Here is a 14615-nt window from a genome sequence, read left to right on the forward strand (position 1 = left end):
TTTTCACATGTGTGTGGTCATGATATCTAGACACAGAAAATCACTGCAAAATCACTTTAATGAAGTCAGACAGTCTTACAGCTAATGTCACTTCACCCACCACTTGGTATTCTGGGAAAAATGCATTTACAGCATGTGATGTCAGCAATCCATAGACGTGGCACTGACCAAAAATGAACTGAAGGTATTGATTAGTGATTAGAGATTATAGAATTATTTAACTGACATTATGACTCACATGGTCATGGTCAGTGGGGAGTCCATTTTGTCTTTAGTCTGTCACTCAGACAGGGCTTTAGATTATATGTTTTGCATGCACATCTCTGATCCACAAAGAAATCTAATTAAACCAATTAGTCCAAAAATGGCCGTGAAACTTCAATTAAATGTTAAATGTCCTGATTTAATGCATCCATTTTGGTGAAACAGAATAAATGCTTCAGTCCTGAGTATTTGTATTCCTTGTTTCTACTGGAAGACAGAGCACATGGTTAGCACAACCTGCTCACTCTTGGCATTTTATTCTCAATGATCATGATGAAATCAAATAAAAAACACTTGATACATTCAGACACTGGGTAATCTCTTAACATCTCTAGAACCAGTCGCATCCCAGTCCATGTTTTGTTTTCTGAATTAATGCACACATTTAATAATAATGAATTTCTGCGGTTTCTGAATTAATGCACAAATAAAATGTATGATCAGTTAATAGGTGCTTATTACTGAGCTTGTAAGACATTACAGCTGTTTTTTCAATGTAATTTATCCTATCTGTCAGGTTTTCAGAGCGCACTGTGTGTGTGCGTGCATGTGTGCATGTCTGCATGTGTGTGCAAGGTGAAGGGAGGCCTGTGGTTTCTCTCTGACACAGGGAGGATTTTAAAATATTGCCTAAGTCAAGTAGACAACGGTAGCCTTGCATGCTCATAATATTTATTAGAATGCAACTTTATGTGTATAGGTATTTGTGAAAGGAAGTGGCCCCATAATCAGAAGGTTGTCGGTTCGAATCCCGATCCACTGCTCACCAAGGGTGATTGGTTAAAAGCAGAGGACATATTTCATTGTGTGCACCGTGTGCTGTGCTGTGTTGTGTATCACAATGACAGTCACTTCACAAATACATTTTATTTATGGTTACTTTTCATGACACCATCATAGTAAGAATCACAAACAGTATAACAGTATAAATCCTGAGTATTACAAGTAAAGCCAATAATAACAGTAGCATTTGTTGGCATCTGGGGTGTACTGTTTATGTGTGCCTTGGTCAAAACATCCACAGCTTTGGTTGCTTTATTTCTTATTTTACAACCCTTAAAATTGTGAAAATATAATGGTTATAGCCGGTTAGGACCAGGTTAGGGTCACCTTTAGATTCCCCTGTATTGTTGCAGTAGAGAACAAAGTAGTAGAGAACAAAAACTGTATGCACCTTTGTCCTATTACCAGTGTAAGATACTCTTCATCTGGGTAGAAGTGTTTTTGTTTTTGGACTTTGAGGCCTCCTTTGCAGATTTACAGCCTTTTTCATATCCTTTCTCAGAAGAACAGGCTCCGAGATATGATCAGTCTATGATCAGACCTCACTTTTTGACCTATGCATTCAGCGCAACACAGATTACTTTTAAATAGAACCCCTGCTGATACCCTTCACTTTGCTGCTGCTTTTATTAGCAAATGGAGGATGTTTATGTAGCAGCTTCTCATTCCATAACTCTAGTAAGACTTCCAGATATGGCTGGTATTTCGTTGCCCCGAACTTTGATTGGCAATAAAAAAGGAATGAAAATCATGCATTTGAGCATTTTGTTCTCAGTCAAGGGTAATCTGTTCATATGAATCTTTTCACAGTACAGAAAATGGTATCTATTCATAATTATATATTATATATATTATATATATATTATATATAATAAAATATATAATATATTATAATGATAATATAATATTAATAATATAATTTATTATATATATAATTACAGTTGATGATGTCTGGTGCCTTAAAATATAAAAAATTATAATTTCAAAATCTTTTTGGAATGATCCTTTGGGGAAACATTTATATGAAAAGAAGGACATGTGCATGCCAATTTAAGATTAAGAAATTTGATGAGTTGTTGCTCTCATTAGTTGCAGATTACAGTTAGAGAATTCATTGTGAATCTAGCTCTGCAACAGTTACTCAACACATCATTCTTCCTTTTCCCTGCTCTCCTTTTATAGCTTCCTGCAGTCAGAGGCCGTATTAACTCAGAGACACAGGATTAATTGCCTAGTGGTCCTCTTTTTATCTCTCTCTCTTGTTCCTCTCCCACACTGATATATGTGTGTCTTTTATCAGTGCTGAAGGGAGATATCATGTGATGTAAGTCACTCACCATCCATCTTCCTTACAGACCTGCCTCAAGGCCTTTGTGGACTTTGTATTTATATGTATGTACGCATGAAATGAAGCTGTGCTCTATGGTCCTTATCCATCATGAGTTCGAGAACAAGACAGCTGCTACTGGTATGGATTCCACACACACAAAAAAACTGGATTCACTTTCCCTAAATCTTTTGTACCAAATCCCAAAAAGGTTTTCTCTACGATTTTTTCCCTTCTATTTATTAAATAAGGTAGTAGTAAAGACACACATATGACACACATTTTGTACACATATGTTCAATAACTAAAATTAGTTTTCCTCACAAATGCATCAGCAAAGTAAATGTATTTATATACAACCTTTAACACTGTATTTGTTTATAGACTGAGGTAAATGCAGTTGTACTACTCAGTTATTAATATTATTTGTCTGTTTTTGTGATTTGTTTTTTCCAATAATCGCTTTAGTAATCGCTAAATAAAATTTAGTTCTGTAAACTATGCTTAAATAATATTATTTAAGTACACTGAAAAAGCTTTTCATTTTATATAGCACTGCATGTTGTACCTAAAAGTTAGTAATAAATTTGTTACATTTTTCCATTTAAATTAATAATGAAATGTTGGCATGGTGAAATCTTGGTCACACTATGAATTATACACAGCTAAATAAAGGGAAATAAATGGAACACAAAATAAGACATCCTAGATCTGAATGAATGTCATGGTTGGATGCAGCTGGGGCCACAGCTGGCACCACTGAGCTTGATGGCAGGGCTCTAACCATGGATAGGGGTAGCTGATTAGGCATCCATGATTGGAGCCCTGTTATAAGGACCTGTTGAGCAGAAGATCAACGCTGCTGCATTATTGTGGTCACTTCCGTTACCTTTGTGTTTTTGGTTTATGTACCTGGCAAATGCCAAATGTCTGTGGGTTAGTTTTGTTCTTATTAAATACGCTGTATTAGCATTAATGTGCTAAAAACAAAATCACTCAAAAATTTTTGAAATTAAATTGATCAACCCATGGAGGTCTGGATTTGGAGTCACACACAAAATTAAAGTGGAAAAACACTTCAGGCTGATCGAATTTCGATTAAATGTCCTTAAAAGAAGCCAAAATGAGGCTCAGTAGTGTGTGTGGCCTCCCTACCATGACTGTGCATGCTCCTGATGAGGCGGTGGATGGTCTCCTGAAAGATCTCGTCCCAGACGTAGACTAAAGCAAAGCACTCCTGGACAGTCTGTGGTGCAGGTTGGTGCAGGTTGTGGTGCAGGTTGGTGAACTGAGCAAGACATGATGCTCAATAGGATTCATGTCTGGGCAACAGGCAGGCCAGTCCATAGCATCAATGCTTTCATCTTTCAGGAACTGACACACTCCAGCCACATTGCATTCTAGCATTGTACTGCATTAGGATTAACCCAGGATCAACTGCACCAGCATATGGTCTCACTAGGTGTCTGAGGATCTCATCTCAGTACTAATGGCAGTCAGGCTACCACATGGAGGGCTGTGCGGCCCCACAAAGGAATGCCACCCCACATCACTGTTGACCCACTGCCAAACCGGTCATGCTGGAGGATGTTGCAGGCAACAGAACATTCTCCACCTTGTCTCCAGACTTCAGACACCTGTCAGGATGTCTGACCATCGTACCACCCTCACAGAGTCTGTATCAGTCAATTTGAGCAGACACATACACATTTGTGGCCTGCTGGAGGTAATTTTGCAGGGCTCAGGCAGTGCTCCTGCTCTTCCTCCTTGCACACAGCTGGAGGTAGCAGTTCTGCTGCTGGGTTCTGCTGCAAACCTTCCTGCCACATCTCGCATTGATGTGCCATCCTGGATGAGCTGCACTACCTGAGCCACTTGTGTGGGTTATAGGCTCATACTACCACTAGAGTAAAAGCACCACCATCATTCAAAAGACCAAAACATCAGCCAAACTGCATAGGAACTGAGAAGTGGTCTGTGGTCTCCACCTGCAGAACCACTCCTTTATTGGGGATGTCTTGCTAATTGTCTTGTTTAAGCGTTCAATTAATTTTTTGGAGCAATGTATTTGTCAGGTAGCACTGACAAAAAATGACTTGTGTCCTGCGGACTGATGAACTCACAAGCTCTGCTTTTTAAATAAGTTCTTTAAAAATAACACATGCTGTCAAAATCTAAAGGCGGTAAACTCGTAATAGTTAACCTACTTTTTATTAATTATTTTATTTATTAATATTTTGAATTCTTCAGTAATAAACCCAAGAGAAACCATTGAGATCTAAGTATTGCAAAATAAGAACCATGATGAAGATTTTCTCATCCAACTCAAAGAGAGAAAAGCCTGCATGGTCAGTATTCGTAATTTGTTTATTTATGGTTGCCACTGCTGCTGTTGTATTGGAAGATTGTCCCTGAAGATGTTCTAATCTTCCTAGTCTAACCCATACAGTGGGGCAATGTAACATTGATTGGCAATGACAGAGGTCAAATGTTTCTTGTAGATCTTCACCGGGTTTGCACACACTGTAGCTGTGACGTTTTGGGGCTATGACTGGGGAACATGGACTCCTGCTTCACAGTGGGTATGGTGTTCGTGTTTGTACCCCACGAGGTGATCCAAGTAGAGGGATGTTGTCAGTAATCTTGCCTGTTGTAGATTGGCTCATCCCAGTCATGTGCAGGTGTACAATCTTGTCCCTGGTGTCCTTGGTCTTGGTCATGGTGGAGTTTGAAGTCTGACTGTTTAAAGGTGTGGACAGGTGTATTTTATACATATAATAAGTTCAAACATTAACACACATAAGAAAGGTAATGTGTTACAGGTTATATAGGTAATACAGGTTCCATTAATTCAGGTAACAAATGAAGAGTAGAAGAGATTCTTAAAGAAGAAGAGGGACATAATTCTTGCTTGTTTGTAGGTTTTCTGTCCCATTATAAAAAGTCTTTAAAAATCATACAATGTGATTTCATTGATTTTTTGTTACATTCTCTCACTCATAGTTGAATGGTACCGATGATGAAAGTAACAGACCTCTCATCTTTTTAAGTGGGAAACATGCACAATCCGTAGCTGAAAAAAATTTTTTTGTCATGACAATAAGGCGGGACAGGGAAATGAGCGCATGTAGGTAGAAATGATAACCCCAATGCAAGGAGGTAGGCGCATTTCCACCGCTTTGATCTAAAAACGTGAAACCAGCATGAGCCGCAACATCCACTGATATTGACGTTCGTGTGAAAAAGGCAGGACAAGGAGGCAGTCAGACAAGGAACAAAAAGGAATGGTCTTATGTGGAAAAACAGGACGAGGATCGGCCAAGTCTTTGTAGGAAACAGCAAATAATGACTGAGCAGTGATCGATGGCCATCTTGACTCTTTATACGAAACCTAGTTTCCACCTCGCTCCTGGCTCACGCCATGGAATCATGTGACATTTTTGCACAGACATCATGGCAATACAATACATGAAACCTAGCTGAACTAATTTCATTGTTCTTGCTTGATCTTCATCATTTCACATTATGAATAGAATCTATGTTTGTTAAAGAAACACCACCTGCTTTAAGATGATGAACTGCATTGATTTTCTCCTTTCAGCCGACCCCTGAGGCATCTGCTGGCTTTTGTTGGGGTCAGGATGCCATTCTTCTCTCACTGAGGGCAGTAGGACCAATATAAATGAACTTGGTTCAAAGCTCAGAATAGCTGCTCTTTCAGTCTAATGAACTCATTGAACACACTGCAGGTAATTAAGTGAGCGGCAGATTTAATGTAGCAGAATTACTTGCTGTAAAAATATACCAGGCAGCTAAGAACACACTATATAAAACCAATTCACTCACTGTTCATTATTTTGTCAATTTATTTAATTGCTTTATTAAATTGCTTGTGATATAGCATGCTAGCATGTTTTAGCCATTAACCAAGGAAGCGCACATGGTCAGAGCACCATTAACTGTACATAAATTATTTTTAATATACATTTGAATGTATGTACATTGGAACAAACTTTTAAAGAGATAAATCACATTGACACATTTGACGGTTCACATTAAAGGTAAGGTAAGGTAACATTAAACAATTAATGGATTTAAAATATACAGAGCTGTAACTGATCGGTGCTAGCTGGCCGCACCATCATACCTGCGTGCATGCACAGAATAAATCTGGAAGAATACTGCTATTATCAAATTGTTACCAATATCTGTTCACTAACAGGTTTGTTGAATGATAAATCCATCTAAAAGCTCCTCTCTTGTTTCTGCTGCTTTGCAGATCTGCACAAAATGTCCTAGTGGACCTGGAAGTTTAGCTCCTTTCATATTCCTCTGTAATGATGTTTACTTGTGTGGGTTGCTCTCAGAAAAATACTTAAAGCTCCCAGAAAGATTTTTAGAGCCAAGAGAAAAAATTGTTTTACAGTATTAAGTTGCCATATGTTTGTTTGCACAATGAACCCTGAGCTCATTGAGATTCAGCAGCCAGGGTCCTCCAACACAAACCAATTATGAGCTCAAATGTTCAATACACTTTTCTGAAGGAGGGGCTGTCTAACTTACTCTGATATATGAAAACATAGGAGATAGACCTATAAATACAGAACAACTGTTATGCCCCATGGGTTACATCAAGGCTTCTAGTATTAAAAATTTTACTACATATGAATACAAATAGTATTAGACATATGGCAAGCCAAACAGGAAATAAATAATACATATAATGTCAGGGAACTGAATATATGGAATGAAGTCTTAATATATGGAATGAAAGTCTGAATATATGGAATGAAAGTCTATATATATACAGCCATCTGAGATTGTGGAATCTCAGCTGTAGCCAATGTAGCATGATTACTCAGGACTCCATAAAAGCCTTTTGGCATTAATGTGGACATGTGCAGCCTTATCTTTGTGTTTCCTTTTTTGTGTCATAGAAGACACACATCCGGTATCCCAGATGTTCCGTTCCTACCCTTCCTTCCCCCATTAGACCTCAGTTGTGACTGCGTTGTTTAATCAGTTGCCTAATTAATTTGGTCAAATTATATTATTCTCATCCAGACTGAATTTTAAACTTGTTATTAGGTACAAAGGAAACATTTGGCAAATGTGTGATGTCACACAAAATGTATGAATTTCTGAAATGAAAAGCAGAAGCTTCAACATGTTGTTACACATTGTATTATCACAACTAGAACTGAATATCACAAAAACAGATAGATGATCGTTTTCTATTTAAATGCAGAGAGAACAGAGAGAAGTAGACAGAAACTGTGAATTTATTTATGAATTTCAGGTGAAAATATATACATATATATATATAGATGTGTGAGTGCACGTGTGACTCTTTGTAACTTTGAGTAGTAGAGACTCTGACACACAGGGATTCACCATGAATAAAACATCTGTCCTTCTCTCCTGTATGTAGAGGTTAGTACAGCTCAGTGTCTATAATGTTCCATATTAAATCTCAGGGTTGAGAGACTGAGCTCACCATGAATTGATTAATGAGCATGCTTGTGTGTGCATGTTTTGGGTTGCAGCTGGGGATGAAGGGAGAAAAATGTTCTGAGAAAAATTTGCCGTAGATTCTCAGGTGGATCTACAATAAAACTCTCTCTGAGGTTTTGATAATATTGCTATGGATTTCACCATGACATCACATCGATAAACTATCACCATGGATATTTGGATGCTATCTTCTCTAGCTATTTTTATGCTCATTTGAACACATAGATGTCTGCATATGTAGGAGAAGCTTGCTTCTTGTTTTTAGAAGCTCTGCTTTGTGGATTGATTGCAACACATGGTACTGGCTAGTGATTACTAATGAGGTTGTGTGGGATGGTCGGAAACCTCTGGCCTTATGGTGTTTTTATTATTCCCTCCATACAAAGCAATGTACATGTGATGTACAGTTTCTTCTAAGTGCCAACACACATTATAACAGCAGTGGAAACAAAGCTAGATGTAACGCATGGCCGTGGGCTTGTGAGACCTGAGTCCAGCATTATCCCCCCAGCAGACAGAATGCTGGGAAGATTAGCCCAGAAAGAATGCAGCCCTTTCCAGAACTGTGTATGAATAATACAAGCACCCATATGTCCATTGCTTACTAAACTAGATCACCAACTGTGGGCCCCAGGATCATGTGATGCCTTGGGCTGCCCCAAGGCCTCTTGGGTAATGATGGGAACATACTGTCAAAGTGTGTCTGTGTGTCTATTGGTAGTCAGCCTTCAGCTAACTGTCAGTGGAAATGTAGTTCATGTTAAAAGGAAGAGTGGAACAATGCTGTATATTGTTCTCAGGGGAACACATTCTGCTCGTCTGTATTTCTTTTCTCATAATTAATGGTGATGCTAGTTTCTTTCATGATTTGTCTGTTAGCAGTGGTCCATTACTTCAGGCTCTGAGATGAGGAGCAGTAAAGGGGAGTGAGAGACTGAAGGAGTTACAGACTCTACTAATATTCACATGGGTGCTGAGAGAAGAGAGTGATGTAGCCAGTGAAGAGTTCAACAGGAAGTAAGGTGCAGGCCAGAGAGGGCAGGGCCATAATTAAAAGCTTTTCGAGCATAGACTGAAGAGTACTTTGTTTGTGTGTCATGGGTGGAGAGTAGGGTGAATTTGGGTGTCGACTTCAAGCAGAGAGTCTTGATTCAGATCGAGCCAGTGTTTCAGGAAGACAATCTCTAATCTGAGTGAACAGCTTGTCTCTGCATGCTCATAATAATCGAATTAATGGTAATCAGAATAATAACAGCTTTAGCTTCTGGCCTGATTGCACGCCTGTAAACAATCGTGCCATGCTGTTGTCATGGAAATGCTGCAGTGCCTGAAAAAGTACTCATGACCATTTTCCTGCCTCTCCTCCATTGTGCATCATCAGAATTTCTTTCACCACCAAGGTTTGGTTCTGTGGTTGTCCACACCACTTTCATCTTTCATCTCAGTTCAGAAACCCACCACAGCATGCTGAGAGACTCAGGGAAAGAATGCTGTTCTTATCACAAGAATACATAACTTTGCCCCACCATATTGTATCCATTATCAGTAGAGTGAATGACAGAATAAGGAAGAAGGTGCTGTGACTCAGACCGACTTCCTGCATTGTAATCAGCCTGGCTTAAATAGGTGTTCAACAGATTCTGTTCAAACAGAGGGAGGATTGGACTCAATCAATGGGAAATAATAAAAAACCCACACTGTACAGTGATGTCACACCACGAGCTATATTTCAGCACATTCATCTGTAGTTTCTTTGTGTGATGTTCAGTCTGAGCTAATTCATGTGTGATGACGTTTCTACATCAAACAGACAGAATGTCTGAAATCGTGGCATACATTTGTCAAGGTCATGCAAAAGCAGTTAAGAGCAGGAGTGTAGAAGCATAGAACCAATTATTTCTGCAGCCTTCAAGGCACATCAAGATCTCAGGTTGGACTTGTTCCAAGTGAAAAACAGGTACAAGGACACACATACTGGTAAATGTTCATGAAACATCTGAATTAAAGGCTGTTTATTTTTGAGTGGAAGGCCATCCAAGTCTAACTTCCCTGCCTCAAGAAAAAAAATAATAATCAGCAGGATCTGTGACACACATACACACACACATTTATTTAGACTTAACAGATTTTGCAGTCTGTATCTTCCCATGGTATCAGGCTTCCATCCTGCACACAGATAAAAGGATATTGTCATATGCATCTTAGGGTGGCAATGGCCTAGTGGGTAAGACATTTGCCTATGAGCCAGAAGACCACAAAATCACAGGTTCAAGTCCAAGGCACCAGAAGAACTGTTTTCATTTATTCAGCTGCTTCTACAGTGATGTGGCCAATAAAACCAGAGTGGATTTTATTATTGAGGGTAAAAACCACTGGAGGGTAATTGTAATGTCTGTCTGTCTGTTCAGGGGGGGCAGACAGTTGATATGGCTGACCTTGCATTGACCTTGTTAATCTGACTCCCTTAATTATTAGCAATGTATTTAAACTCTGATGTAACTACTTATATAGAGGCATGGCACAATAGAAGTTACAGGAATTAACCGCTTCAAATGTATTAACACGTGTTGATTACTATTGCAGTCATATTTAAATATTGTATGTAAAGCGGTACCAATATTACAGAAAAACCTAAATTGAAGAAAGAGATTGAGAGGGAAAGAAGAACAAGAAACTCCAGAGAGGGAGCCTGGACCTTGAGAGGCAAAGGGAAAGAAGAAGAAAAGGTTGCCACAGACCAATCAGATTGTCTTATGATGTTTCTGCTTTGTCCACCCCCACAAGACTTTTAGGCACTTCAAGCCATTTCTTGCCTTTATGGCCACCTGCTGACAGTCTTTATTTGTGAGGAGAAGGCCACAGTTTGGAGATAAAAGTCAAAATTAACTCATAAAAAGTCATGGACCTGGAATTTCCCGACTCACAACAGTGATCTGTCTGTTTGAAAGTCTTTAAAAATATGTAAAAATTATTGTGCACTGCAAAAATAACCAAGCAGCATCAATATGATTTAATCAATTATGTTCTGCACTGAATTAATGCACAATCATCCATATTGTATTGAATGTGAGATTAAATTCAACAGCCCTATTGTGCATGTTTTTAGAAGATGGAAAACCTTACTATTTGTCTGAAGGTTTATAATGAAACGAATCACTATGAGAGGAGTAAGTTGCACAATAATGACAACATTTCAAGTGCATTTTTGATTATTATTATACACAAATAATGAATGTAAAGTAGATTATTATTAAGAGCAGAGTGCTGTCGTTAAGATTCCTACTTATTAAAATGCATAATGATTCTTTTTTTTAATCTGATACATAGAATCAATTTATATATCTGCAGTACCATGTCTAACAGCAACATTAGTCAGCAGTGGCAGGGAAAGTTACCAACATGGAAACGCCCAGACAAGTGTACTAGAATAGTTCTTGTCAGGTCGAGGGCATGTGGAAACCTCAACACCTAATCCTGGTTCCCAGGAGACAGGACCATACTGAAGCTTGACCAGTAGATTAATCAAATAGTGATAACACTGTTGCAGACGAGTTGTGCTGGGCCAGGTTAGCGAGAAGATGCTTAGACCAGGAGGTGGGTTGGCCAGCACAATAACACCTCAGGTACTTCTACAGTTCTTAGTTTATTCACCCGGCTTCCAAAAGTGCCGAGTTGTTTTCAAAAGTGATAAACTGTGGACAGTGGTCTGATAAGAGGTGACATCGCCAGCAAGACCCGGCCACCAGAAGACACATTGGATCAATTCTTGGGTGTGTTGGCAGCTGGGATGCCAGGAGAGGGAGTCATGATGTGAAGTGAAGTGATTGTCATTGTGATACACTGCAGTGCAGCACACGGAGGACACAACAAAATGTTTCCTCTGCTTTTAACCCATCACCCTTGGTGAGCCGTGGGCAGCCATGACAGGCGCCCTGGGAGCAGTGTGTGGGGGATGGTGGTTTTGCTCAGTGGCACCTCAGTGGCACCTTGGCAGATGGGGATTCCATCCGGCAACCTTATGATTCACAGGCTGCTTCCTTAACCGCTAGGCCACCACTGCCCCTACAATGCCTACACTGCCCCGACAAGGTGCTTGAAGTGGTTGCAGCCCAAGTTTGAATGGCTTCTTCACCCTCTGCTGCCGCTGTGGATCGGTAACATGCATGGGTTGCGGGCATGGATCTCTTGTGCTGTTCTGTTGCCGGTCGAGCGTTGTGGCAAGAGCGATCACGCTGTTAAGGGATGAGCCCCACTCTTGGTTCAACATCTCATCTTTGATATTTTCACAAAGACCTTGGTAGAAGGTGAAAGGAAGCATAGCATCAGTCCATTGGCTGTCTGCTGTGAAAGTCCATAATTCGATGGCACAGTCGGCCATGTTTTGAGCACCAGCTACAAATGCAACTTAACAGTAAGAAATCAAAAAACAAGAACTGAGATGGGAAACAGCAGCAGTATCGACAACCCAAAATGCACATACACTTCAAGCTGAGACCCAAGTTCACAATGTGAGCCCAAGGAACCCAACCAAGCGCCCGGTTCTGCTTTAGATGTGGGGATGATGGCTGCATAGCCAGGACCTGTGAGAATCAAAACTGCAGTTAAGTTAAAGTACAAAGAGCTGAAGATGATACAGGATGAGTGGAACGTGAAACAAGATTCTCCTTTAAACTTGGTAATGCTCCAGTAAAAGGATGTACTGGAGTCAGTACAACAGTAATTCACTTAGTAAAAGTGAAATGGACTGGCAAAAAGAACAACTGTTCCATTTGAACTATTAAGCTTATGATAAGCTTATGATTGGACTACATCATTACTTACAGTAGTTATTGGTGGAATACAGCATGAATGCCTCATTGACTTAGGTTCACAAGTAATGACAATATATCAGTCATGTCATGACACCAACCTAGTTTCTCATCCAATTCATCCCATACATGACCTCCTTGAAAATGAGTTCTTTCCAATGGCTTAATAGAGACTGATATGCCGAGACCTTTATTGATAGGCCGCAGTTGGTCACCACACTAGCCCTGATTGTCCCTGATTCCCTTGCCTCTGCTGTGTCCATATTCTTATTGGCACTAATGGTAGATGGCTATGTAAGGAACATAAACAGCTCACCTGGATCTGCTTTCTTTGTCGATTACCCATTTGTGTTGCCAGTTGTAATAGTGAAAATGAAGAGGGGCAAAATTCAACTTTGCATTGATTATAGTAAGTTGAATGCACAGACCATCAAAGATGCATACACTCTGCTGAACATTAAGGAGGTTTTCACAGCTCTCACTGGATCCAGATGGTTCTCTGTGATGGACTTGCAATACAGCTTCTACCAGATGGAAATGGAAGAGGAGGACAAGACTAAAACAGCATTCATCACACATGGGATTTTGCACATTTAATAGGATGCCTCAATGAGTAACCAATGCTTGGGGCAGTGGTGGCTAGTGTTTAAGGAAGTGGCACCGTAATCAGAATGTCGCCAGTTCAAATTCCGATCCGCCATGGTACCACTGAGGTGCCACTGAGCCAAGCACAGTCACACACTGCTCCCCGGGTGCCTGTCATGGCTGCTTACTGCTCGCCAAGACTGATGTCAAAGGGTGTCACCAAGGGTGTCCCCAGACACTGCTCCCCGTGTGCCATCATGGCTTACTACTCACCAAGGGTGATGGGTTAAAAGCAGAGGACACATGTCATGCTGTGCTGCACATGTGCTATCACAATGACAACCCCTTCACTTTCACTTTCCAAGCACGTTCCAGAGAGTTATGGAGAAGTGCATGAGCTCCCTGAACCTAAAGGAAGTTCTTGTGTTCCTTAATGATCTGAGACCCTTGAACAGCATGAAGAGAAGTTTTTTGAATAGGCTGAAAAGGTTTGTGCTCAAGCTATCACAAAAAAATTTTGTTTTTTTAGGAAGTCTGTGAAGTATCTAGGACATGTTGTCTCAGAAAAGAGTACAAACGGACCCTGACAAGATTTTTTGCACTCACAACTTGACCCAGACCAAATAATATCAAAAAGCTTAAATCCTTTTTTCGCCTTGCAGGATATTTAAAAAAAAAATGTTCAAAGATTGCATGACCCCTCAGTGATCTAACAGCTGGTTACATCCCAATTAGGAATTAGTCTGGAAAAGGGGAGCTGTAGGAATTGTCTGTTTTGGTTTTCTCTTCCACCGCGTAAAACAGTTCTTCCTTGCTTCTTCTCCAGTCTATATCCCCTCAGTCCCCTGGCATCAGATTGGCTTGCATCAAGCCCCCGTTGCCCCAGAGCATTCTGGGAAATGTAGTCTATCACTACATCACTAGAGACTTCCTCACTGTAGCATTTTACAGGTCCTTACATTAGGACCAGCAGACCTCTTGAACTAGTCTGCGTGGACTATTTATTTTTAGAACCTGATGGTTCGGGAACGAAAGACATCCTAGTCATAACAGATCATAACATAACAGGTAGCTAATATTTTATGGAACAGTTTCTTTGTCCATTATGACATAATTGAGTGCCTGGATAGTGACCAAGACAGCCCCTGCTCTAGTCAAAGACCTCTGCCTGCTCTCAGGAATTAAGAAAACAAGAACAACTCCCTATCACCCACCCGGAAATACAGTGGAAAACAGTTTAACCCAACACTTTTAGAGTTGCTGGAAACCCTTGAGGAAGAAAACAAAGTCCGGTGGCGTGACTGTGCAACCTTTAGTGTGCACCTCCACTCTAC

At 40.1% G+C, this 14615-nt stretch overlaps 1 protein-coding gene across 6 annotated transcripts in view; it reads left to right on the top strand.

Annotated features, from left to right (window-relative positions):
* dlgap3 (discs, large (Drosophila) homolog-associated protein 3) overlaps nt 1-14615 on the top strand; it is a 152969-nt gene that overhangs the window by 98362 nt on the left and 39992 nt on the right. The window lies entirely within an intron of this gene.

The sequence above is a fragment of the Denticeps clupeoides genome, chromosome 20, assembly GCF_900700375.1.
Source record: "Denticeps clupeoides chromosome 20, fDenClu1.1, whole genome shotgun sequence".
NCBI classification, from domain to species: domain Eukaryota; kingdom Metazoa; phylum Chordata; class Actinopteri; order Clupeiformes; family Denticipitidae; genus Denticeps; species Denticeps clupeoides.